This window comes from Musca autumnalis, unplaced genomic scaffold, assembly GCF_047663935.1.
Source record: "Musca autumnalis isolate F117 unplaced genomic scaffold, ASM4766393v1 scaffold_3, whole genome shotgun sequence".
Taxonomy (NCBI): domain Eukaryota; kingdom Metazoa; phylum Arthropoda; class Insecta; order Diptera; family Muscidae; genus Musca; species Musca autumnalis.
Genome location: NW_027411866.1, coordinates 198651573 through 198678773, shown reverse-complemented (window position 1 = coordinate 198678773; position 27201 = coordinate 198651573). Strand labels below are relative to the sequence as shown.

Here is a 27201-nt window from a genome sequence, read left to right as displayed (position 1 = left end):
TTGGCATAGAGGTTAAGAAAAAAATTCTGGTTTCAAGTCTGTTCGCGGTCACAAAATTGGACGATGCGCACAAAAGTTATAGCGGTTTTTATTCTCATATAAAGAAGAAATATTTAAAAATATCTTATTTGTTGTTATAAGAAAATGTATGCATAAATCGTTAACAGCATTCTATATCTATTTGTATATGTTTAAATAGTTATTAAATTTATTAATATTTTCGCGGAAAATCAACAAATAATACAAACAATTTGAAGAAAATCCAAATTATCCTGTCCCAGAGTCCGTACAAACCCTCAAAAATAAATTAAACAATATATGCGGAATCTAGACAATGCGTAGAAAAATATGATACCAAATTTATAGAGATTGGGTACATTAATTGCATAGTATAGCAACAACAAAAACAATTTTTGTTGGAAAATATTGTTGCAAATATATTTTTTGGTTTGACTCGAAAAATTAGAAAAAAAATATTTGGGAGTTCTCCAACTATTTCGCTAAAATCCCATACAATAATTAATGTGTACTGCTAAAACTTCATAAAGAAATATGGTTTATCATCGTGAAAGCTTATTTGCTTACTGTGATAACTTATAAGGATAGGAAATTAAGAGTAATATTAAAATTACAATCATTCAAAAAATGTGGAAATTAAAAAGCCTATTATTCGCTAATTAGTTAAAATCAGTTGTTGCGCATCCGTTTTTGGATACAGCGAATCAATCTCTTTCAATATTTATGCATATTTCGATGTTTCACTCAGCGGGGTAAAAATCGGGCAATTTGCATACGATTTTGATGCGCATCCGGTTTCAATAGCACCCATCAAAAATACGTCTATATACACATATTTCAAACAGATTCTTCAAGAACCGCGGATGTGCCTCCACATTCTATTTTTGGTAAAAACTCCATATTACTCGCGAATCTCTGTAATTTATGTCACGCGTTTTCGCAAATATTATAATCGCATATAAAGGATTCCATTTACGGATTTGTCAAAATAAATTTTTGCTGATTTTCCTATTTTCAGGGTATCTATATCCGCGGTTTTAGTGGATGGATTCGATCGCGGCAGGTCTCACTAGATCCGTCGCGTAAAAAAACTAAATTCACGAGGGGTACAAAGGAAATTGAATGGCACTTGTAAATTTTAAACGCAAAAAATAGGTTTTTTAAAAAAATTCACGCATGAATTTTATCTTGTTGCGCGTCCGAATTATTAAAAAAATTCAAAAAACACCGAAATTCCGGCTTCAAAATGTCAGCATCAATTTTAGATGAATGCAGTGGATATATCGATACATAATACACTAGTATCATATTGCCTATGAAGTATTCTTTGAGTCTTTCTTTGGGAATATGTCTATAAAATGTAAGAATAAGCCAGAAATCGGAAGGGAGCATAAAAAAGTTGTTGGCTTCAACCCATTTTTACCTATTTTTCTACATTGATGCCAATACAGCTTACACGTAAATTAATTTTAATGGTCGACCTTATGGGATTCCTCCTAAAACACTTCATTTTAATTAATGTATATCATACTATATAGAATATGTTAACAGTTCGCGAATTCTGAATGGGTGAAACTCGGATTCATCGATTGTAAAATATTTTTGTCTTTCGCCATATACCATCGTTAGCATAAATGCTGAGGGTATAAAAATAATGTGTTATTCTTAGGTTATGGGCACAATATCTAGATATAGAAGTTCAAGCTGCACTTGCGGATTCGAGTTATTCTTCTTTTTCGAGGTATACCTTCCAACACATTTAACCCGTGGATAAATTAATTTCTCCTACACCCGAATAGAGTTATATAGGGGTCGGATTAAAAGAATTCCCAAAATCTAATCTAAGATCTTCGAAATACTGAAAATCTTGTGATATCAAAAACAATTGCAATTCTCTGCGGTTGTAAAATTAAAAACTTTGATGTGGTTTTTTCAATTCTATATATCCGAGAACTTATATTTTATACTCTTTAAAAATAAAATTGTACCCTAAATACTACTGAATTTAAGTACGTTGTGTCAATATATCGTATAAAATCAACTTACAAAGCCTTTAAAATAGCTTTACGTAACGCTACATAACATTTAAAATTTTCATGATTTTTGGTCAAGTTGGGCCCCCCCCCGAAATGAAATCCTGCGTACGTCCCTGTCACAGATAACAATTTTTCTAAAGAAAAATATCGCCGAAGACAATTTTCCTATAGAAAAATTTCACCGATGACAATTTTCATAGAGAAAAATATCACCAATGACAATTTTTCTAGGGAAAAATATCACCGATGACAATTTTTCTAGGGAAAAATATCACCGATGACAAATTTTCTATAGAAATATATCACTGACGACAATTTTTCTATAGCAACATATGACTGAAGAAAAAATTATTATGACTGACAAACACTGTTCTATACCGAAATATGACTGACGTCAATGTTTCTATAGCAAAATATGACTGACGAAAATTTTTCTATAGCAAAATGTGACTTAGTACAACATGACTGACGAACATTTTCAATATGAGTGACGAAAATTTTTCTATAGCTAAATATGACTGACGAAAAATTTTCTGTAGGAAGATATGACAAAATGTGACTGACGAAATTTTGTCTATATCAAAATATGACTGATGAAAATCTTCTATAGCAAAATATGACTAACGAAATTTTTTTGTTGGAAATTATGATTAGACGAATAATTTTCTATAACGGACGAACATGTTCTATAGCAAAATATGACTGACGGAAAATTTTCTGTGGGAAATTATGACTGACAAAAATTTTTCTACAGCAAAATATGATTGACGAAAATTTTTCTATAGCAAAATGTGACTGACGAAAATCTTTCTGTAGCAACGTATGACTGAAGAAAAGTTTCTATAGCAAAATGTGACTGACGACAATTTGTCTATATCAGAATAGGACTGACGACAATTTTTCTATAGAAAAATATGACTGACTACAATTTTTCTATAGAAAAATATGACTGACGACAATTTGTCTATATCAGAATAGGACTGACGACAATTTTTCTATAGAAAAATGTGACTGACGACAATTTTTCTATAGAAAAATGTGACTGACGACAAATATGACTGACGACAATTTTTCTATAGAAAAATATGACTGACGACAATTTTTCTATAGAAAAATATGACTGACGACAATTTTTCTATAGAAAAATATGACTGACGACAATTTTTCTATAGAAAAATATGACTGACGACAATTTTTCTATAGAAAAATATGACTGACGACAATTATTCTATAGAAAAATATGACTGACGACAATTTTTCTATAGAAAAATATGACTGACGACAATTTTTCTATAGAAAAATATGGCTGACGACAATTTTTCTATAGAAAAATATGGCTGACGACAATTTTTCTATAGAAAAATATGACTGACGACAATTTTTCTATAGAAAAATTAGACTGACGACAATTTTTGTATAGAAAAATATGACTGACGAACATTTTTCTATAGAAAAATACCACTGATTTTTATTTTGCAATAGAATAATGTCACTGATGTTTATTTTTCTATAGAAAGATTTCACCGATGTTTATTTTTCTATAGAAAATGTCACTAAGGTTTTTTTCTTTAGAAAAATGTCACTGATGTTTATTTTTCTATAGAAAAATGTCACTTATGTCTATTTTTCTGTAGAAAAATGTCACTGACGTTTATTTTTCTATAGAAAAATGTCACTGACGTTTATTTTGCTATAGAAAAATGTCACAGATGTTTATTTTTCTATAGAAAAATGTCACAGATGTTTATTTTTCTATAGAAAAATGTCACAGATGTTTATTTTTCTATAGAAAAATGTCACTGATGTTTATTTTTCTATAGAAGAATGTCACTGATGTTTATTTTTCTATAGAAAAACTTCACTAATGTTTATTTTTCTATAGAAAAATGTCACTGATGTTTATTTTTCTATAGAAAAATGTCAGTGATTTTTATTTTTCTATAGAAAAATTTTACAAATGTCTTTTTTTCTATAGAAAAATTTTACTGATATTCATTTTCTATAGAAAAATGTCACTGATGTTTATTTTTCTATAGAAAAGTATCACTGACGATAATTTTTCTATAGAAAAATATGGCATATGTTCATTTTTATATAGAAAAATTTCACTGTTGTTCATTTTTCTATAGAAAAATAAACTCAATTTTTATTTCTTATAGAAAATATCACTGATGACAAATTTCTTTAACTTTGTAAAGTATCTTTTCTCATAATATTGCATGAAAATCTTACACAAAGCTGTGATCATTATCCAAGATGAGTCCTGCCTTTTATACTACCTATGCCACTATTTTTTCCATTTTATTAGCATTTTAGTGGCTATCATTTTCCAGATGATTCAACATTTTACCTAAAGTTTGTGATAAACGTTCTATCCGGCTTTTTGTGCAACAAATGAATGGCAAACTTCACCGTATTACCCAAGATTTTTTTTTTTTTGCACATTTACTTAGAACATGAAGGGGCAGCAGCACGGTATTTCTTACACAATGGAGTAATTAAGTTAATGTAGAATGATCGCCGTGTGTTGATGACACATTGCCATGACAGGTTCTTTGGGAACCAAAAGAAGAAGCACTGATGACATTGTTTACTTCAAGATTTGTTTTCAAGAAAAGCGGTTTCTAAAGATGTGAAGTTGTTGTCTATGAAACGTGTGAATTTATTTAAAAGAAGATCACCATCCAGCAGCGGTTGTTAGTAGGTCGAACATAAAACTGACATTATCTCTAGGCATTGACGTGGGTTGTTGTTGTTGTATGTGGAGTACTTAATGAATATCGATTATTGGTAACTTGTGTTACATTTTTTATAGATCATAAAATCGTTTTATGTACGACCTATTTGCGGCCACTGTAACCGTATTAAACCAAAACCGAAACCAATAAAAGTTCAATAAACACCCCGTAAAAGTGTAACACTTTTAGTTTGTGCATTGAATAATAATTTGAAGTTTAAAACATTATATCATTTCGCCCCTTCTTCGAGTTTTTTCTTTTGATGAATTGCTTACTTCATTCACTCTGTCTTAACCCTAAAATGAGGGGAAAATAAATGATGTACCTATTTTTTCTAAACAATTACCACTGGCCAACAAAAGTTGGTGTGGCGAGTGATAAGCAGTTTATTGTTAAAAGAAATTACGAAATATATTTCTTAAGAAATATTTGGAATGGTGGAGCATCTTTTTGTTTGAGAAGTGTAAAGAAAAACGATAATAATTCGTCGCCGTTGCGTGAAAGTTGGGAAGCACAGATGTTGACAATCTTATGGTTGCAGCTTTTTCTTTAGTTTTTTTTTTCGTAACAACATAAATCAATTGTTTGTCTTTGTTTTTTTGTGTATTTTAAATTATGCAATAAACTACAAAAAATGTTATAATGATGATTTTATGTTTACAATAAAAGCCGACTAATAAATCAATTCGTTTCATAAGTTTCGGCTTCTTCTTCGTAATTAAAGAGTTGAAATACTATGGGAATTAAATAACGAGGAATTGTGTTTAATTGTTTTGTTAATAGGTACATAATGAGTAACTATTTTTTTTAATTTTAGTTTTAATAATTTGTATTTATTTATTTAATTTTTTTAATTTTTATTGAACTTAGCAATTCTTGGAGACATGAGAAAGGAATTCTAATTATTTTCAATATTACGTTTCTTCTTGCTAAAAACACTCCCTCCCACCCATCTTATTAAATCACAACCAGCTTTCAAGTTGTCACTTGTTTTTTTTTCTGTGCACGATTTTCATTAACATGAAAATCTAGAATCTCCCAAAACCCCACCACCGTAACCAATCACCACCTCCATCAAATTCTCTGTGCATTATTTTACCGATACCGAACACAGAAAACATGTTTAATTTATTTTTATTCTCAATTTATTTTTCCTTCTTTTTTGTTTTGTTGAAGGAAATTCAATACACAACATTTTTTTTCATTTGAAATAAAAACAAATTCAAAATGCCAGAACCCGTCGTCAGCGCCACAACAACCTGTAGTTGGCGCACCTGTTAACTGATTTTTTCGCCATTGTTTTTATATGTATGTATGCATGTTTTTTCATGATATTTAATCATTTGGTTTTAGAAAAACGAAATCTGACTACAATTTAAATTCAAAATTCCTATAGATACTCAGTCAACCGTAAATATAATCGGGCGGCTGTGGGGTGGCTGATTGTAATAATGGACATTTAAATTCTATTTCAAAACACAATATAGTGTTGGATTCATTCGGAAACAAAAGCAATATTTCCATAGTTAATTTCTGGAATCATTTTAAATAATATTCCAAAGTTTGCTTTTGGTTTTTGAAATTAGGTCAACTAGCTTAATTATATATACAAGGTAGTTAGGTGATGTACTCACAATCCACATATGCACAACTTTTTTTTAGAAGTCGTCAATAGTGACATTTTTCTATAGAAAAATTGTCATCAGTGAAATTTTTCTAAAGAAAAATTGTCATCAGTGAAATTTTTCTAAAGAAAAATTGTCATCAGTGACATTTTTCTATAGAAAAATTGTCATCAGTGACATTTTTCTATAGAAAAATTGTCATCAGTGACATTTTTCTATAGAAAAATTGTCATCAGTGACATTTTTCTATAGAAAAATTGTCATCAGTGACATTTTTCTATAGAAAAATTGTCATCAGTGACATTTTTCTATAGAAAAATTGTCATCAGTGACATTTTTCTAAAGAAAAATTGTCATCAGTGACATTTTTCTATAGAAAAATTGTCATCAGTGACATTTTTCTATAGAAAAATTGTCATCAGTGACATTTTTCTATAGAAAAATTGTCATCAGTGACATTTTTCTATAGAAAAATTGTCATCAGTGACATTTTTCTATAGAAAAATTGTCATCAGTGACATTTTTCTATAGAAAAATTGTCATCAGTGACATTTTTCTATAGAAAAATTGTCATCAGTGACATTTTTCTATAGAAAAATTGTCATCAGTGACATTTTTCTATAGAAAAATTGTCATCAGTGACATTTTTCTATAGAAAAATTGTCATCAGTGACATTTTTCTATAGAAAAATTGTCATCAGTGACATTTTTCTATAGAAAAATTGTCATCAGTGACATTTTTCTATAGAAAAATTGTCATCAGTGACATTTTTCTATAGAAAAATTATCATCAGTGATATTTTTCTATAGAAAAATTATCATCAGTGATATTTTTCTATGGAAAACTTGTCATCAGTGATATTTTTCTATGGAAAACTTGTCATCAGTGATATTTTTCTATGGAAAACTTGTCATCAGTAACATTTTTCTATGGAAAACTTGTCATCAGTGACATTTTTTCTACAGAAAACTTGTCATCAGTGATATTTTTCTATAGAAAAATTATCATCAGTGATATTTTTCTATAGAAAAATTATCATCAGTGATATTTTTCTATAGAAAAATTATCATCAGTGATATTTTTCTATAGAAAAATTATCATCAGTGATATTTTTCTATAGAAAAATTATCATCAGTGATATTTTTCTATAGATAAATTATCATCAGTGATAATTTTCTATAAAAAAATTATCATCAGTGATATTTTTCTATAGAAAAATTATCATCAGTGATATTTTTCTATAGAAAAATTATCATCAGTGATAATTTTCTATAAAAAAATTATCATCAGTGATATTTTTCTATAGAAAAATTATCATCAGTGATATTTTTCTATAGAAAAATTATCATCAGTGATATTTTTCTATAGAAAAATTATCATCAGTGATATTTTTCTATAGAAAAATTATCATCAGTGATATTTTTCTATAGAAAAATTATCATCAGTGACATTTTTCTATAGAAAAATTATCATCAGTGATATTTTTCTATAGAAAAATTATCATCAGTGATATTTTTCTATAGAAAAATTATCATCAGTGATATTTTTCTATAGAAAAATTATCATCAGTGATATTTTTCTATAGAAAAATTATCATCAGTGATATTTATCTATAGAAAAATTATCATCAGTGATATTTTTCTATAGAAAAATTATCATCAGTGATATTTTTCTATAGAAAAATTATCATCAGTGATAATTTTCTATAAAAAAATTATCATCAGTGATATTTTTCTATAGAAAAATTATCATCAGTGATATTTTTCTATAGAAAAATTATCATCAGTGATAATTTTCTATAGAAAAATTATCATCAGTGATAATTTTCTATAAAAAAATTATCATCAGTGATATTTTTCTATAGAAAAATTATCATCAGTGATATTTTTCTATAGAAATATGATCATCAGTGATATTTTTCTATAGAAAAATTATCATCAGTGATATTTTTCTAGAGAAAAATAATCATCAGTGATATTTTTCTATAGAAAAATTATCATCAATGATATTTTTCTATAGAAAAATTATCATCAGTGATAATTTTCTATAAAAAAATTATCATCAGTGATATTTTTCTATAGAAAAATTATCATCAGTGATATTTTTCTATAGAAAAATTATCATCAGTGATAATTTTCTATAGAAAAATTATCATCAGTGATAATTTTCTATAAAAAAATTATCATCAGTGATATTTTTCTATAGAAAAATTATCATCAGTGATATTTTTCTATAGAAATATGATCATCAGTGATATTTTTCTATAGAAAAATTATCATCAGTGATATTTTTCTAGAGAAAAATAATCATCAGTGATATTTTTCTATCGAAAAATTATCATCAATGATATTTTTCTATAGAACAATTATCATCAGTGACATTTTTCGAAAGAAATGTTTTTTTTTTTTGTAGAATAAGAATTGTAACCTTCATTCGAACTTTCCAACCGAAGTTTCCTTCCTTATTTCACAAAATGAGACACATTCTTCTTGAGGATATATTTCACGTATCTCCTCCTTATCTCCATGCCATGCTGCCTCTAAAGTGAAGATGGTGGTGCTCTGATGACCACAGAATGAGTGACAATCAACACTTGTTGGTTAGTTGTTGTCGTTGGCCTTTGGTGTTAAAGCCTAACCATGATCAAATCACACACATCTTGTTTTCCGGCCACAAAAGGAAATGCCACAACAATTTACGACTTTTTCCTACAATTTCTAAGATTTTTTTTGTTCCATTGGAGACTTGTTTTACAAGAAATTTTCATTTGCAATAAAACGTGCAGAAGATGTAATTGAAATGAATAGAAAAAAAGTGAAACTTAAACCTTCTGATGGACGGATTGTTTCTGTTGATTGATGAGAAAGAAAAACCAAAGATATGGTGTCGAATGTTGACAATTTGTTAAGACATTTGTGAAGTAAATTAAATATAAAAATTTTGAAGTAAATTAAATCTATTATACAGGTTAATTTTCCATGCTACAAAATTATTACAAGTATTTCTTTGTTACTTTACATCTCTGGCGGCATGCTAGTAACTTTGGAATATGTCGCTTGTTAGCCTTCTGATCTGGCTGGCTTCCTTTCAAAATCCACATTCCTCAAACATAATTTATATGGAAATTGGGTTGGTTGTGCTTCGCATGCTGGCTTGGCTTTGCAAGTTCTTGGAGTCAAGTGATCTTTTTGTTCGTTTTTCCATTTCTTTGTGCAGAGCAACAAAGTAATCGAGAGGAACATACACCACACACACACAAACACTTGTCATCAAAGTGGTTGAGAAGCGGTTTAGAATAAATAGCCAACCGTCATTTGTCAGTTGATATCTTTGCACAAAAGAGTGCATAGTGCGGTGTTAACAATTCGTGTATCTAAATATCTGCATTTATTAGCATTTTAGAACAAGTTCAAATGACGGGTGTGTTTGAAATGCGGTTGATGACGTTTTGTTTAAATCTGAAAGAGTGCTCTACAGCAAGTCAGTTTTGTGTATCAATGCAATCGCTTTTTATAATTGTTTCTATAGAAAATATCACAAATGATAAATTTTTTAATAGAAAAATATCACTAACGATAATTTTTCTATAGAAAATATCACTAACGATATTTTTAACAGAAAATTATAACGAACGATCATTTCTCTATAGAAAAATGTAACTGACGATAATTATTCTATAGAAAAACATCACTGACGATAATTTTTCTATAGAAAAATATCACTATAGATATTATCATATAGAAAAATATCACTGACGATAATTTGTCTATAGAAAAATATCACTGACGATAATTTTTCTATAGAAAAATATCACTGAAGATAATTTTTCTATAGAAAAATATCACTGACGATAATTTTTCTATAGAAAAATATCACTGACGATATTTTTCTATAGAAAAATATCACTGACGGTAATTTTTCTATAGAAAAATATTACTGACGATAATTTTTCTATAGAAAAATATCACTGACGATAATTTTTCTATAGAAAAATATCACTGACGATAATTTTTCTATAGAAAAATATCACTGACGATAATTTTTCTATAGAAAAATATCACTGACGATAATTTTTCTATAGAAAAATATCCCTGACGATAATTTTTCTATAGAAAAATATCCCTGACGATAATTTTTCTATAGAAAAATATCCCTGACGATAATTTTTCTATAGAAAAATATCCCTGACGATAATTTTTCTATAGAAAACTATTACTAACGATAATTTTTTTATAGAAAAATATCACTAACGATAATTTTTCTATAGAAAAATATCTCTAACGATAATTTGTCTATAGAAAAACATCACTAACGATAATTTTTCTATAGAAAAATGTCACTAACGATAAGTTTTCTTGACTCATGCCACTAACGATAGTTTTTTTATAGAAAAATATCACTAACGATAATTTTTTTATAGAAAAATGTTACTAACGATAGAAGTCTCCCTTGTCTCGTATGGGATATTTGTGGAACAATTATATATATAGTTTTTCTATAGAAAAATATCACTAACGATAATTTTTCTATAGAAATATATCACTGACGATAATTTTTCTATAGAAAAATATCAATTACGATAATTTTTTTATAGAAAAATATCACTGACGATAATTTTTCTATAGAAAAATATCACCGACGATAATTTTTCTATAGAAAAATATCACCGACGATAATTTTTCTATAGAAAAATATCACCGACGATAATTTTTCTATAGAAAAATATCACCGACGATAATTTTTCTATAGAAAAATATCACCGACGATAATTTTTCTATAGAAAAATATCACCGACGATAATTTTTCTATAGAAAAATATCACCGACGATAATTTTTCTATAGAAAAATATCACCGACGATAATTTTTCTATAGAAAAATATCACCGACGATAATTTTTCTATAGAAAAATATCACCGACGATAATTTTTCTATAGAAAAATATCACCGACGATAATTTTTCTATAGAAAAATATCACCGACGATAATTTTTCTATAGAAAAATATCACTGTTGATAATTTTTCTATTGAAAAAATATCACTGTTGATAATTTTTCTATAGAAAAAATTATAAATGATGATAATTTTTCTATAGAAAAATATCACTGACGTTAATTTTTCTAAAGAAAAATAAATGAAAATTTTTCTATAGAAAAATAAATTATATTTTTTCTATAGAAAAATAAATTATACTTTTTTAGAAAAAATAAATATTTTTTCTATAGAAAAAAAAAATATATGAATCACCTGCTTTTACCTAATCTCCCTTACAACAGCTGTGCCCCCCATTTAGCACCTATCTAATCAAATTTAACGGCATGTTTCGGAAATCCCAAAGTTATTGGCAATTCCTGGCAATTTTCTCCTTGACTTTTTTTCTTATCTAATCAAAAAGAAAATTATCAATCGAAAAATATAGTGCTTGATGTCCGGTAATGGATTAAATTAGACAAACTATATAAAAATATGGAAAGGTTATTAACCCAAAATAGCAACTCAAGATAACATTTGATTGAAAGCACATTAAGAGCTGGGGAAATATGAGTATGGAAATGTTTGGATCACATATTCAAGTATGTAATTTCATTACAAAAAACACACATTCCATGCTATTGAAACCTTACTTCCGACGAGCACATACAAGTGGTTGCAGCTGATAGTAACAAAATACTTGAAGACACTTTTCAAATGGCCAATTGTCAAGCTAAAACAATGCGGAATATCATCCACACTTTGGAATATCAATTTCCCATGACGTTGACTTTAAGACAAAACACAAGAAGAGAGAGAGTATTCATTCGCACATATCTTTTGGGAAATGATCACTTATGTGAAGTGAAAAAACATTGCCTTCTGGCTGGTTGGCCACTTGATTAAGACAAGTGCCAAGAAACTTGCAAGAAACCTTAGAGGAAACCCTTAAAAGGGAAAGAAACTGAAAGAATGCACTTTTAAATTTTCCCATGAGACAAATGAAGAGGGAGAAGTGCCACCAAAAAAAGAAACTACCTGCTGCTTTGAAATATGGATGGATGGATAAGGGAAAATGAAATATTATTACCTGCACAAGATAAATTATTAGGGGTGGTTCTCATGAAAATTAACCAATTTATGGGGTTATTATTTGGTTAAGAGGATTATTTCTCATTTAAGGGATTAAGTAAAGACATTTCAATATTTCTTTGGCATTTGGCGGTTTTGTCTTTGAGGGAATTTTTGTTGCTTTACCAAATTAAAATTAATTTGTTTACTTTGGGATGAGTAAGAAGATCTTGTTTAATCTAGGTTTGTTGTTGTTGTTCATCTGCTTCTTCTATGGAAATGTATTGAGAAGAAAAGTGGTTGGTGTTGGTTGGCTATTCACGTTCTTATTTTCTATATTGTTTTTGTTTTCTTGTTCTCTGTTTAGAAGATTTTGTGGAAAACTGGAAATTTTCCTCTAAAGCCACAAACCATTAACTGGGGAAATTTCACTTGATTGGTGAAAAGTGGTTAAACAATTTGCTTTTTGGACATTTTCAATGGTTAGATTGATTTGAGGCGATGACATAGATAACAAAATTGTGGTTCTAGCAAACAACAAAATGATAAGTGGGTGAATCCCAAAGTTGGATGAGTGGTATTATTACAGAAGATTAGAAAGTAATGGAAAAATTGGGTTTTGGATAAAATAATAAAGAATATTAAAGTGATTTTATAAAAGGAAACATATCACTGACGATAATTTTTCTATAGAAAAATATCACTGACGATAATTTTTCTATAGAAAAATATCACTGACGATAATTTTTCTATAGAAAAATATCACAGACGATAATTTTTCTATAGAAAAATATCACTGACGATAATTTTTCTATAGAAAAATATCACTTACGATAATTTTTCTATAGAAAAATATCACTGACGATAATTTTTCTATAGAAAAATATCACTGACGATAATTTTTCTATAGAAAAATATCACTGACGATAATTTTTCTATAGAAAAATATCACTGACGATAATTTTTCTATAGAAAAATATCACTGACGATAATTTTTCTATAGAAAAATATCACTTACGATAATTTTTCTATAGAAAAATATCACTGACGATAATTTTTCTATAGAAAAATATCACTGACGATAATTTTTCTATAGAAAAATATCACTGACGATAATTTTTCTATAGAAAAATATCACTGACGATAATTTTTCTATAGAAAAATATCACTGACGATAATTTTTCTATAGAAAAATATCACTGACGATAATTTTTCTATAGAAAAATATCACTACAGAAAAATATAATTGACTAAATTCTTCTATCGAAAAAGGATTTTCATAAGAATAAAAAAGAAATAACGAGTCTTGGTATTGTATAGAATGAAAGAAATAAAAAAAACAGTCTAAGTTCTCTAGGAACTACTACACGAATAGTTTAATAAACATCTTAATGCTACGACGCCACCTATACTTCAAATCATTATTATTCTGATAAAGATAAATGTATGATCATACTTTTCGGCGGAATATTCAATTTCTGGCCAAAATTTAAATGTGGCCCTATGCTCCTCATTGGAGTAAAAAAGAATAAATAATAATATGCATTGTCCATTATCTAATCGAAAAAGGAAATTATCAATCCAAAAAATATAGTACATGATCTCCGGTAATGGATTAAATTAGACAAAAATATAATATTGAACGATTAATAACCTAAAAAATTTACTCAAGATAACATTTGATTGAAAGCAAATTTAGAGCTGGCGAAATATGACTGTGGAAAGCTAGAACTAAGCTTAAAATTAAAATTTTTTCCAATCTTCACCGCGAATGATGCCGATAACCTTAGGAAATGCTGGAATTTATTTATTTTATTGTCTGTTATAACGCCACCTATACTCCAAAATTAACGATTATTATAGGGAGATGATGAGTCTAATGCTCGTCTGCCAAATTGGTTACTAGGAAGAAAAAAGACAGGTAGTGTCCCCTATTTTAGAAATGCATCTTACAAAGTCAAGAAACGCCACCTATACTTCAAATCCACCATTAATATTATTTCAAGAGTTTTATGAGAAAAATAAGTGGATGATCATACTTTTAGGCGGAATTTCTAATTCAAAATAAACCGATAAATGGAATTAATAGGTCGAAGCTTATGAATTTCTAAGATTCACAAAGAATGACGCTGATATCCTTCTAAAAATGATGACACATTTTTATTGAATTTTACATTTTAACGCCACCTATATTCAAAGGGGGCAAAGATCACCTATACTTCAAATCTACTGATAATAGTATTCGAAGAGTTGTCTAGGAAAGATAAATAGATGATACTGCTTTTAGGCCGGGTATTTAATGAAGAATTAAACCAGAAAAGGTTTCTTACAGCGTTGTTAATAAAAGTCTAAGATACACCACGAATGACGCTGATAGTTTTATGAAAATTATTTTTTATTTATTTATAATTTTCATTATAATGTTATCTATACTATAAATTTAAAATTTATTATCAGAAGTGTTGCCTAAGAAAGATGTAGGCATACTAATGTCGGTGTATCCAAATAGTTACTTGAAAGAAGAAAGACAAGCAATATCCACATTTTGGAAATTCATCCTAAAAGGGGAAAATGAAAGATTTGTTGATGTCATATTGGACGTTATGTTATAACGCCACCTATAACTCAGAACACTTTGTCTCATTGTGATCTTATCCGGTAGTTACATAACATGGAGATCACCCCTTGTGACTTTTTTGATGGTTATGTAACGCGTAGATCACAAACTGAGCGACTTTATTAAATTTTCTTCTAGTTAGGTACTAATTTTGAGAAGCGACTAGTACGTCTAGTACATAGTTATGTAATTAAGTAGTAATTAATAATAATGCGTTGTTTTACAAGAATAGTAGCATAAATTATTTACATGGTTGCATTTTGTCAGTTAACTTTAAAATTCAATGAATCAATCACAATGTGAAATTGGAATATTTACAAAATCACAATGACAAGGGTAGAAAACGATTAAAACTATTACTATCGAAATATAGAGGGCTTAAAAATGTAATATGGATTGCTTCAATGTTCTATTAACAACACATACACCTCCAACTTAACCCCCTATTAACCCATTATTTTAACAAGGGCATGTCACGTGATTTAGTAGTTATTTTTTGGGCACTTAAATATGTATTTAAATAAGTAGTAAATACTTTTAGTAAATACTTTTTAACGTACTCATTTAAATGGCCAAAAATGACTACTTTTTCGCGCGACATGCCCTTGTAGAAATAATGCGTTAGTAGGTTTTGTAATGAGTATTTTTGCTGGGTACTGCAGTGAATTGAGGAAAAAAAGGCTGGAATTAAAGGAATTACCCTTCGTTTCATAGTGAGTGGCGTCAACGCGACAATGGAGAGCATTAATGTTTTAATATTTGTTATGTTATAACGCCATCTATACTTCAAATTTAGCATCACTTGGAGGTTTATTTGGGGAAGACTAATCGATAAACATACAATTAAGCAAAATATTTAATAAAGAATGATACCAGTCTCATTGAAGTAAATAGACGAAATAAGTCGGGGTTAAGCAATTTCGTCCCCACTTTATTGTGGCTAAAATTAACTCGGCAATGAACAGAGTAAAACTATTGCCGACAGCTAAATAACCTTAGCCCATGACTGTACAAACAAACAGAATGAGAAGTGGTGGACCTAAGTGTACTATGAATGGATACAAAAATTAAAAAATATATAAATATCAGAAGTTTTAGAAGTTTCTATTTTAGGCGTTAATGGGTTAGGTATCATATTGAAACTTGTTCCAGAAAGCAAATTATAAAGTTATGATCAGAATCACAAGGACTACCTACAATGAAAATTTCAAAACAATTCTCGAACAGGCTTTAAGCGTAAATGTTGAATTTTGTGAGCGATATTCGAGAAGCAGTTTTCCTTCTTAGAACTTGATTTATGTTTGATAGAAATGTTACGATGTACAAAGGTTGGGCCATTGTCAGTCACTCATTTCGATAGTTTTTATGTAATCCGGTCATTTTAGTTGGTCACCGTAGGATATTGCAAAGCTTTTTGGACATTATGTCAGGACGCATGGGCACGAAAAACATTATATCTTTGTAAACCGGACCGCAAGGAGTACCTTTAATAAAAAATTCAAAATGAACATGGAACAGTCTTAAAACTTCACTTAAACGAAAATGTTGAGCTTTTTGAGGGATTTACCGGAATATGTTGTTCGATAATGGTGTATATCGGAACTTGATAACTGTCCGATATGCAGAGTTTCGATGAAATCGGATACTCAATTCGTGAGTTATCGTGTCCGGCAGTCGTTTTAGTTGATGGCGGCAGGATTTTTTGCATGCAAAAATTGCAAACGATCTGCGACATTTCCTTAAACTGTATTTAGGCTAAAAATCGTGAATGGGAGGACAATAAGAAGAGTGATGCGAATACGAGTAATACATTTGTTCACATAGCTAATCCTCTGCAAAAGTCAATCTCACCCGCTGCCTACTTGTAAGTTGGTGCCCTCTGATCACGAGCCCTCTGATCACGCAAACGGGGCTCTGGAGACCGATGATGGACGGTATAACCCTAATGCTTTGCATAGAAGAAATATCTGCAGCACTACCAAATTATCTGTAGGAGTCAACTCGAAGTAATTGGGGAAGAGTATCTACAGATATCTTTGTTATGGCGGTCAAGGCAATAGGGATGACAGCGGATGAGACCATTGGGGTCAAAACAGTGGCGTCCATTTGCCATCGAAGCATGAAAGAAATAACCAAAGAAAATGTTAATCTCCCAAAGACACAGGTATATGTCAAATCCTCCAGCAACTGCGACAAGCTCCACGTATCTGGGAGGGAGCACTTTATGTTTAGACAGTATTTTAGAAATCTCTAAGAGGTCCTATTCTCCTGAAGGAGTTAAACGGAAAGGAAGAAAAGGGGATCGCAAGGATAACCTGCTGAAAAAATTGCAAAACGATCTGGGATCCTAAGGTTAAACATATTTAAATTGTGTGTAACAGGTACCTGAAGGAGCGCACAGACTATAATATAAGTTGGCCTATGTCTGGAAGATACAAAGTTTAGACCAAATCGGCCACTCCCTTCGAGTGTTTTGTGCGCACCATTTTCACGAAAAATTATGTGGGGGAGTTTTGGATAAATTGTTACGAGGTGCAAAAGTTGAACCAAATCAGTTTATGAGTTCAAGAGCTATCATATGGCACCAATCACCCTGACAGACGGGCGGAGAGGACTAAATCGACTCCTTTATTTCGACGGATCACATTTTTTGTCATACTAAACCTCGTTAATCTAAAGACTGAGGGCATAACAAGTTCACCTATATACGAATCCATTCCTAAACATGACAAACTGTGGCGTATTCCAGGCTCAGATATGTATATTAGGGCAACCCAAAAAACTACAAAGTTATTTTGAAACGCCTGCCCCCTATTTTTTTTCATATCATACAAAAACCTTATATATGACATTTTATGGCAATCGGTTAACGTTAAACCGTGCCACCAAGGGGGATCGGGGGATATTTGTTTGCATAGTAATTGTATGGGGCCAAAGGTGCATTTTCACGAAAATCCTCTAAAATCCACATTTATGGTCTAATCGATGAAAAATGTTTACCAGTTCATTTCTAGTGGCTAAAAAACAAATCCTACAAAAAAAAATTTTGAAAATCGGATCGAATTTTTGTATGGCTCCGATAGGCCGATTTTAGTCGGCCCTTTTTCTATCATTTCTATCGGAATAATAGGCTATTAAATTATTTTTATTTTTCTTTCCCTTCAATTTTGAATTAAGGCATAAATAAGAAAATTTTAAATTTAAAGTCCCAAATATCAAAAAAAGGTAAATACATTTTTATAGGGACGTGGATACTGATTTTCAGTATTTCAAATATTAGAGCAGGTCCTGTAGCCAATAACAATTTTTATAGAATAAACATACATAAATTCCATTCATATTCTTGTAAATTTTGAGTATTCCTTTAAGAAGAATATATCAATATTTAAATTTATTTCAATAAACAATACAACACCGCAAACTAAAAAAAATATGTGACAAAAAATATATGGATTAAATTTGTATTATGGAATATTTCTCATAATATATTTAGTAGCCATTTTTATTAACTTCATAACTGTTCAATTTCAATATTTTGTAATTTTTTAATTTTCACATCAATTTTTATTTTTAATAATATCCATATGTCGATTAAATAGCGCCTTGTTTGTTCAATTTTTACTATTATTATTTTCGAAATTAATTCATTAATTTATTAATATTAATTTAATCAATTAATTTTTTAATATATTTTTTATTATTTATATACTTTATCTTGTGTACATTTAACTACATTTTTAATATATTGTATTATTGAGTAAAATATTTAATTTATAATTATTATTTTTCATATATTTATATTTTTAATTTTAAAATTTTAAGGTTTGAAAATTGATTTTATTTGTATTTTTAAAGCTTTTTGTATATTTATAATTATTATTTTTCAATATTTTTATATTTTTAATTTTAAAATTTGAAAATTGATTTTTATTTTTTGTTATTATTTATATTTTTTAAAGATTTTTCTATATTTAATAATTTTGCAAGAAACACAATTAAGTTTTTATTTATTTATTATTATTATTATTTTTTTTTTTTTTGGTAACAACTTCATTATTTAATTTTTTTTTTATGTGGAAATACTTTCGAAAATTGTTAGGTATTTTGCTACACTTTTCGTTAACTGGTCATTAAAATAATTGAGGGTAATTTTTTGCGGTAATTTTTAGTGGTGTTGTTTTGGAATCTTCATGAAATACAACAAACAGATTTTGTTACACTTCGTCATCGTAGTCGTAGTCGACAAAGACAGACAGACAGACATGCAAACAAATATCACGAATTTAACACACTTTTATTTTGGAGGCGACGAGTAAATTATTTTGTGCAATGCTCTTTTTTGAAATAATGAAATAATTGCAAATTTAAAAACGCAGAGGTTACAGGAAAACTATTTAAAATAATTAGTTTTGCAATATTTTAATTTGATTGATTTTTCATGTAATTTATTATCGATTTTTTCAGTGATATATTTTATTTTAGATAATTTAAAAAAAAAAATAATTTTTTTACATTTTATTTATTTGATTTTTCACTACACAACAACCCGCGTTTAAACGTGTGTATATTTTTTGTATACTTTATTTTTCTTATAGTATTTTTTTTTTGTTAACAAAAAATCGAAAAAATAAACGAAAAAACGGTCGTTGCGAAAGCGTGTTTGAATTGAAACTAAACTCAATGGGAAAAACAAGCCGCCAAACAACCAACCATCAACCATGCAATCCAACCACAGTTTCCAACAAGTGAATCCAGCAAACAACAACAATTGTAAATAAAAATCCCAGCTAAGAGAATATGAACACAATATGGGAAGAGAGAAGTTGCACTACCTCTCTTTACATGATATGCAGAAGACCACCATTCAAATAATGGCCCTTAAAAAAATAAACAATGAAATACCTTTGGCCGGTGTTATGTTGGCCAAAAAGTCATTTTTGTTTTGACCAAATGCAAAACAAATACACATGAGTAATAATAGAGAGAGAAGAGTTAGACCTCTCTCTATGCCTAACCACCTGTACAACCTGTTGTGTGTTTACCTGGCATTATCAGTTAGCCTTTTGTTACCAATCTAGAGGAGAGTGAGACAACATTTTTTTCTTTTGCTTATCACCTGCTGTACAGCAGCCAAGATCACCCATATACGTTAACGTGACTGCAACAACAACATATTTTCTCTTTAATCTCATCCGTCGTTGTTTAGCAAAGGAAAGACTCGCTCAGAGAGACTAATGCACAAAATAAATTGAGCACCACCGCTGTACAGTGAAGGTGTTACGTTACCTTCATTCATGGAGCGTACATTCCAATTGTAGAGAGCAGATATATCAATTTCGCATTGATCATTAAGAGAGTGAAGAGTGTTTTAAGAGTATTAGTAGTTAAGCAATGGCTTTCAAACTGTTATTTCTTATATGAAACGTAACAAATTCTTACCACAATCAATTTATATGGTATATCCGGTTGAGTTGGATAATACATACCTGAAAATAAACAAAAAATAAATAAAATATTAATTTTTAATATCAAAATATGAAAAGGGGTCTTTTTAAATATAGTATGGCATAATATATAAACTTGGGTTTGAAAATCTTGCATGCTACCCGCTATACGTCCATATACGGCTAAGGTGTAATAAAAGACGGGATTTTTAAATTCTTCCTAAAAGTTTACGAACGAAAAAGGCCAAAATGCTTGATATTGATAACAATTGAGAGCCATCTATAATCAAAATTAAAATTCTTATTGTTAAGCTGTAAATCTGGGTATACTTTTAGGCGGAATATTTCAGAACAATTTCAGAACATTTATGGTTTTTATTAATTTTCTCGTTTAGATTTAAGCTTGATGATCGGCAATTTTTTGCAAGTGAAAAAGGAAAGCCAAGGACTCGAACCCACACAGTCACCAAATTACGTGACCTGGCTTCTCTGTCCTAGAACTTTTCGTTTTTCAAATGCAAATGTGTTTTTATACATTAACGGATATTTGGCCGTTGAAATGTATTTCTTCATGACAAACGCTATTTTGCGCTGCCTTTGAAGTTATGAGTTTTGGCTTTGAACACTAACACGCCGTGACAACATTTTTGATATGTTTTCAGACGAGCTCAGCCTGTTTTTATATTTTTTGAAATTTTGCCGGTTTTTATTAATTTTCTCGTTTATAGTTAGGCTTGATGATCGGAAATACCAAAATGCTTGATATTGTGATAACAATTGAGAGCCATCTATAATTCAAAATTATCATTCTTATTGTTAAGCTGTAAATCGGGGCATACTTTTGGGCGGAATATTTAAACAGCACCAGACTAACCTACTCATTTAATTTCAGAACCTTTATGGTTTTATCTTCCGAAACATAGATAAACAAGATAAGCACTCGGGCTTTACGTTTTCGTATGATTCACCATACAAATTCTCTCTTCGTGTTCATCATTGTTCTGAAACCTGACGCAATTCTAAAAGAAAACGGTCACATGAATGGCCTCGATATATTCGTTCGAGAATCAAAATCAAAAGAAAATGATTGCAATATTTAATATTTAGCTTTTGAATATGACAAAAAATATATTTATCCCAGGGGGTTGGGTTTTAAGAATAATCCAAATTCGTCCACCTTTAAGCATAATGTTGGTTTCCAAGGAGCAGAATGTTTCCCGGCAAAAAAATTCCTGATATAGATCCAAGTCTTGGTGTTGCTCTCATATATTTGCACCACGAGTACAGGTGTGAAATATTTTTTATAAAAAAGCTTCCTGTCCCTCCGAATACCCTTTGGATTTTTTTAAGAAAATAAAACTAAAAATGGATGGTGAATGAATGAGGAATTGTGGCTAAATTTGAAACTATAGCCTTGATTGCATTTCCTCAAAAAATGGTATACATAAATGATATTATCAAAAATGTGCCTCATCGAAAACATTATTTTTAACTCCAATTTTGGACGGAATCTATTTCAGACAGTATGGTGTCGATTTAGATAACTCTCAAACGGATTAACCGATTCGGCCCGAGCTTAAGACCTTGTTGTATTTAGTCAAAGCTTAGATTTAGTTTGAAGATGGCTGATATCTGTCCTTTCCTTCAGCCAACTCGCACACGAAAAAAATTAAAATTAAAAAAAATGCACTTTGCTGCAGTTTGTCCTCGCGGTCCATACTTCTTGAGATAATGGACTATGAACTCTAAATAGCCTGTTGACACCAAATTTAATGACAATCACGATAACTAGGAATTGAATATCCGATTTGGCTGAAACTTTGAATATCGAAATATTTCTTCTTCTAAAAGTACATAAAGTTCCAAGTACCTCTATATGGGCCCACTCCTTCGGGTACCTCCCAGTGAAAATTTTAAAATTTTCGCTAAAATGGTGCGTACAATAACTATCGAAGGGGATATCCTGGTCCATAACATGAAATCAATCCATCGGGTTCCTTCCACAAAAATTTCAAAAATGTTTGCAAAGATTACGGGTGCCACCATGGTGCAGTGGTATGTACACCCGCCTTGCAACATCAAATTTCCAAACGGTGACAAAATACCCCTCAGTAATGTTGGCGACATTTCCTGAGTATTATTTCTGTTTTTTTTTTTTTTTTTTTTTTTTTTTTTTTTTTTTTGTAAAATGTCTCAATATTTAGTACCACCCCTTCATACACCTATCGCACCAATTTTTAGTAATATTTGTGGTCTTTGTGAGAATGCTATAATATAATGGGTATATACACTTTCATACGGGCATAATGTGCCTCATCGAAATAATGGTTTTAGACCCCAAGTATGTTTGGACGAAATGTGTTTCAGAGAATCTGGAGTTGATTTAGCTACATCCGTCCGTCTGTCTGCCTGGCTGGAGTGCACGATAACTCTCGAACGGATCAAGGTTCGAATATTGACTGTATTTGTCCACTCCTTCGGGTACCTCCCATACAAATCTTCGGATAAGTTCACTTTAAGACTTGCTCTCGAATCACTTCGATTTTTGTTGAAGAAACTTGCATTTCGCTTCCTCCATTACGACGGTAAAAGTTTTTTTTTTTCGGGGGAAAATCCATATATAGTGTATGGAGAGCACGAACTGATCAACCGATTTGGTCCAAATTTTGGCCCTCGTCAAACTTACTTTCAGTATAGGCAAAACCGGTGCACAACTTCCGGCACTTCCCTCCAATATTTAAAAAAAATGACACTAAAATCCTATGCACGATATCTCTTGAACGGGCTGAGGATATATCTCTGTCGGCAAAGCCGACTGAAACTTTTTTACTTGTTGCTATATAAGAAGACATATGTTTTTTGTATATCGGGTCTGTCAGTGGAAAAATTAGGTCCACTGTTTGCAATACCCTAGTGAACAAACACATTAAAATTTACGCTGGAAACTTCTAAAACTTCTTTGCTGCACACCAAAATTTTCTTTCCTTTTAAAATTAGGGATCGGTTTATCGGATTCCCTTTGTTATTTTATCGCTATGCCAGACCACAAATATATATGTTTTAAAAGATGTCGAAGCTTTTCCGGTCGTTGCTGCCTCAACTTCTGATGCAGAAGATTATTGATTACGACACTGCTGAAAATTATTTTCAAAAACTAAGTCGTCGCACGAAGAAGAAATGTGGAGTTATAACCAGAATATGAGTAATGATGGAAGGTTGCTTATAAATACATTGGCATCACTATAACAATATATCGAAAGAACGAAGATATTGTTGTAGGCGACGAAGGCAAATCTTCTCTTCATTAGTCAAGGTAAGCAGATCGGCATTGGAAACTGTTCTTGGCCAAAATATTGCACATATTATCCGTAGGCATTTGTTGACAAAAGTTTGCAGCCGTTGGGACATGCTCTTAGACATGGGCCATGTTTCGCTTCCGTATAAAAGTGTGGACTTAACGTATGAATTAAAAAGTCTTCTTTTTGTTTTAAAGGAGATCTGAGTGGCCCTCCCGGTCTTGTTCAAACGACCAAAAGCAGCTCTCGCTTTTTTGAGTCTGTTTGTTACATCTTCTTCCGCGCTGTTGTTGGTTGCATTATACTTCCCAAATAGCAGAAATTGTTCGTATAGCTAATTATGTGATTTTCAATCACGAAGTGGTTGTCTATTATGTTGTTTAATCGCATCGTATATGTTTTTTCTGTATTGTTTTCAAGACCGACATTTTTCGCCATGTTAACCAGGTCATTAAGTTTGCTCTGCATATCTGTACAATTATGAGACATTAGATATATGTCGTCCGCATAATCTAAATCTTCCAGATGTTGGTTGAAATTCCAGACAATTCATCTTTTCTGCTTGCTCAATTTTATCATTATCTCGTCAAGAACGATGGCAAAAAGTAGTGGTGATAGTGGGCAGCCTTGTTTTACACCGGCGTTGGTACAAAAAGGTTCGCTGATCATCTTATTGTGCCTCACATGCAAAGAAGCATTTTGGTACATCGCTCGTATTAAATTAACAATTTTCGCTGGGACACCCTTCGAATACAACGCATCCCATATTGCTGTCCGCTTTATCGAGTCAAAAGCTTTTTTGAAGTCAACAAAAACTAGATAAAGCGGAGGTTTCCATTCAATAGACTGTTCCACAATTATTCGGAGTGTGTTCGTTTGATCCAAGCAGCTTCTACGGTGCCTAAAACCTGCTTGTTCTTCTCTCAATGTTTCTTCAACACATTTCAATCTATCGTTTATGATAGCAGCCATTATTTTATTAGCTTAGGACCTAAGTAATGATCTCATAAATATATTTGCACTAATATCACAAAAGTTTGAGTTTTCAAGAAGATAACGTACATACATTATTGTAAAAGATTAAGATCTTTTAAGGGCGGGAGAATGTATAATGGATATTCTGTTCCAAAACCTGCAAGAAGCAACTACTTTTACTACGATAACATTTTTCCTTTATGTTTTAGAAAAAAAAAAAAAAAAATAGTAAAAATTAGTAGATTCTTGCAGTGCGTGAACAGACTAGAAGTTAGAAGTATCAAAATGAAAAATATTTGTACTATTATCTTAAATTTGTGGGTTGTCAAAAAGATAACATACACATAGTATTGTTAAAAGCTTAGGATCTTTTAAGGCCGGGAGAATGTTCAGTTTTGTAGAAGGCCTTTTTTATAATTGAGTCTGAAATCATAATAAACAAAATATCGCCCTGACTAATTGTGTAGGTTGTGTATCTAAGTATGTTTATTTTAGATTATAAGTTTTCGTTGTAAGAAAGGGATTATTCGTTTCCTTAATTTCTATTTATTTTCATTTCCTTAATTTCTTCGTTTTCTTAATTTCTATGATGCGATTTGGAGTCGGTCTCCTCAATGCTTGTTCAACCTACTTTGTAATGGGTCATTTATTTTTTTTATTTATTTTTTTGTTAGGTAGTAGCTAAATATAGTTACTAAATATTACATTTTATATTTTTGCTGTTTGTTGGATGAGGCTGAGTTTCGGTGTCACAATCCTTGGTTCTGTAACGTGTAAAAATGTAGTTTGCTTTGTATTTTTAAAAAATCCCCATTTTTATCAACTTCTTCTAATGCAGAAGGATGCTTGTTTACACTGCTTTGTAATGGGTCATTCGGCTCATGCAGCTTCGAACTTTTTGCTGGGCGATAAGTATTTCTCTTCCTGTTTGTTTACACTTAATATTCTCGCAACTTCTAAATTGTTAAATTGTATCAAAATTTCCCATTGGGTACCTTTAAAATTATTCCCTTGATAATAAAGCTATTTAGAGCTGGGCTTTGTAAGAATAACAAATTCGCCTACAAACATTTTAAGATTCCAGACAAATATGCATTTAATTTGTTTGTAACAGAGACACCACACCTCTCATTTGAATGCAATTTTACCAAAAACAAAAATATGGTTTTAAAGAGATGCATAATTGGCGCAAAAGGTAATGGAAGCGGCATTGATTTTTTACCTTTTCAAAAAAAAAAATGGTAACAACTTTTTAAAGAATGTGGGCAGGCAACAGATGCGCGGTGTTGTTTAAAAAAACAGCAACCTTTGGAGAGTTTCTTTGAAAAAATGCAAGAAAAACGGCGTATGAAAGAAAAAACTTTATGATGAATGCTGCGCTTATCAAAAGAAATTCAAGTCAAATTGTTGTGACTTTTTCACTACAAGCTCATCATCTGTCTAATCTTGGCAGACAATGCAGGTCGTTCGTTCGTTGTTGGACGCTTTCAAAGTGTGTTTGTGTGTGAATTTAAATTGTTCGTTTTTTTTGCAAAAAAATTGTTGAAAACGTTATTTTCTTTAGAGATTTTGTGATTGTGTGTAGGCAAAAATGTGTTGATTTTTTTTTAACTTAGTTTGCCTAAAGCAGATCATGAGAGTGTTACGGTGGGAATTTAATTAGCCTAAATGCATTATTGTGGTAATAGGGTTGGGTTGGAAGTTATACTCTAACGCATTGTGAGCGGTGTGAAAAATGTGTGAATCATTTTCTTTGCTTTAGGAGAAGGTTATTTTATTTTAATGCAAATATTGAAGAGGTTTTTCCTCCTCTAACCAGTTAATTAGAAAACTTTGCATGTAAATAAAATCTTTCTTTTAATTAAGGAATTAAACGGCTGTTTAATTAATAGGGAAGTTATTCGTTAAGATATCAAGATAACAAATTGTGGGAAAAATGTTTTAAATTTCGAAGAAAAAAAAAAACAATTTGACAAGAACATACCAGAAGAGTTGATTTTCTCCACATCAAATAAATAGATCAGTCTGATTTTATTTTAGTTCCATTATAGAAAATAGCGAGACTTAATCGAAAGCAAAAAATGGACTTGAAGACAGTGCTAAATCGACTCCAACGGATTTTGTCTAACAAAGTTAACTTCGATAGCCTAAAGGCTAAATAGATCTTTCGATTTTGACAAATCAATTAGTAATCGACTTCTGGGGCTGGATTCGTGTTCTATGAAAATTTGAAATGAAAAATATTTCCTTTATATTTTTTTTCATTTGATAGTTTTCTCCTTTATAAAAGTTTTCATTTCACATTTTCATAGACACAGAAATGAGCCCCTGATGTTTTTTGTACGCCAACTCAAGTCTACTAAAATCGACTTCATTATCGTTTTAATTACATCTTTCCTTAAAACAAGTAA

At 30.3% G+C, this 27201-nt stretch overlaps 1 protein-coding gene across 7 annotated transcripts in view; it reads right to left on the bottom strand.

Annotated features, from left to right (window-relative positions):
• Positions 1 to 27201, bottom strand: part of baz (par-3 family cell polarity regulator) — a 235640-nt gene that overhangs the window by 49555 nt on the left and 158884 nt on the right. For 5 of the 7 annotated variants that reach the window (XM_073976206.1, XM_073976210.1, XM_073976204.1 and 2 more), the window contains exon 1: positions 19588 to 19748. The exons of the other annotated variants lie outside the window; for them this stretch is intronic. The gene's annotated coding sequence lies outside the window, so the exon portion shown is untranslated. Of the gene's footprint in view, positions 1 to 19587; positions 19749 to 27201 lie in introns of those variants that run through there. 7 annotated transcript variants of the gene reach the window in all.